The sequence below is a fragment of the Phytophthora infestans genome, genomic scaffold, assembly GCF_000142945.1.
Source record: "Phytophthora infestans T30-4 supercont1.96 genomic scaffold, whole genome shotgun sequence".
NCBI lineage: Eukaryota > Oomycota > Peronosporomycetes > Peronosporales > Peronosporaceae > Phytophthora > Phytophthora infestans.
In genome coordinates, this window is record NW_003303663.1 from 182036 (window position 1) to 184096 (window position 2061).

A 2061-nucleotide genomic window follows, 5' to 3' on the forward strand; every position below is an offset into this window, starting at 1 on the left:
AACTGAATTGAAAAAGGCACTCGTTATTTAGCCAGACTGGGTAACAAGAGACAGTACAATTACACCAGAATACAACCGATTAGCATGCCCGAATATGCCAGACTCAGGAAGAGCCGGACGTGTCATCAGTTGACGTGTCTTCGGAGTATACGTATAACCGGATGGCAGTGTGTTGGCTTTGAAACTGAACCCCGCAAGACGGTCAGCATCTTACTCTCTAGACAAAGTGCAGGGGGAATAACCTGGAGGTAGTCAACGCATCAAACACACTAACAAAAGACCAAATCATTGAAAAACTAGTTACATTAAATGCACATGCACAGGTACCGATAGCGCAAATACTGTAGCTCCTTCCGACTTAGCAGATATAGGTTTTCAGCACCGGCAAATATCTCAAAAGCTAACAGCATATACATGATCGTGTATTAACTCGCATGCATGTTCACTGACGAGGTTTGCAACCAACGTCATTTCGCGATCGTAACCAACATGCTGGACATTAACCTTCTTGTACACCTCATCCATAAATCGTCGCTCTTGAAGACTCTGGTAATACATAATCGACGCTATGCATTCGTCCACTGCCATAAAAGAGTTTACCCACTCCTTCAACTGCTTCCACGAGGCCTCCAACCTGTTGTTGGTGTTATTACCAAGCGTCACGGTGTTTTGGCGCTTGTGTGCACACCACAGCTCGCGACATTTGTCCCAATTCTTAATGAAATAGGCGACAAAAGGGTGTCGGACGGATTCAAACGGTTCCACTATTGTGTTCGTAGTTTCACAGCGCTCAGACTCGGATGTGGTATGATTCCGCGCTTCTGTCGCCACATTCTGCCCGACCGCCACAATATTCTGCCCAACTGGTGCCAGATTCTGCCCAACTGGTGCCAGATTCTGCCCAACTGGATCTGAAGTCAATTGCCCAGATCGGGGGCGCCCCATTCCGCACACGTGCAACATGTACCGAAAGTGCTTCATATAATCTTTCTCGGTCTTCGCATATACAAGCAGGTTCATCAGACCTCGTAGCTGATCCTTTTCCCACGTGTTACAACCGTAGTCTGCTGACGCGATTTCCTCCCGCAAATACTTTAAGACGTGAAATTGGCAGAGCAGGGTAGTGACGTCAGGGAAAGCAGTCTTCAGTACCGATAGTTCCGTGAAGTCATTGTCGATCAACACGCAGCGTAGTTTTGTCCAAGCCGGATTGTTACTCTTAAATTCTTCAAAAAGCGGTCAGTAATGTCGGCCATCGCTCGTTCTGTAGTAACGCGTGCTGCACAAATTGGCTATTTCCAAAGGTATCGTGAGCCATAAAAGAGAAAACTTTGTACTTTGAACGGTTTGTTCCGTGCGTCGCGTCAATGAGAAGAACTTCCGGAAATTGTTTGTAGACCGATCGCATGTGTTTAGTCTGTAATGTAATACATGTTGCAATTTTCTAATACAAAGAACATGTTAGATGTTATGAATATAATGTATTTGATTCACTAAATACACATACCTTTTCCCCGACATCGTCTACGAATATACGACCCACATTCCCGACATTATCTCCAAACTCGGCCATCCACTTCTTCAATCGTTTTGCGCTCGAATTTGGGCCGTTTCTGTTTTCACGAGCTTTCAGCTTGCTCACGAGGTTGTGAACATCCTGTGGCTTTGGATTACTATCTGAATTGTCTCTGATAAACTTCAGAATACTGGTCTTCTTTGCTCCAGCCTTTCGAAGCTCATTCACCGTCCGTAAGGCACTGTCATCGAGAGCAATCCGGTTGGAAGGATGACTCTTGAATGCATACTCGTTCAGTGAGTGATTGTGCTCGAGCCGGCACTTCGTCACTTTGAGCACAAACGTGTGTTCAGCTTTGTTAATCTCTTGAACGCATACATTCAGCTGAAATAATAGTAACAAAGTTAATGCAAACAGACACGGTTAGTGGCTGAGCTTACACCGGTGATGCACGATTCATCCCAACTGAGCCCGATTATGCCAGATTGGGTTTATTTCGCTACAAACCAAAACTATAGTAATCGCATACCTGTGCTGAGCATCCT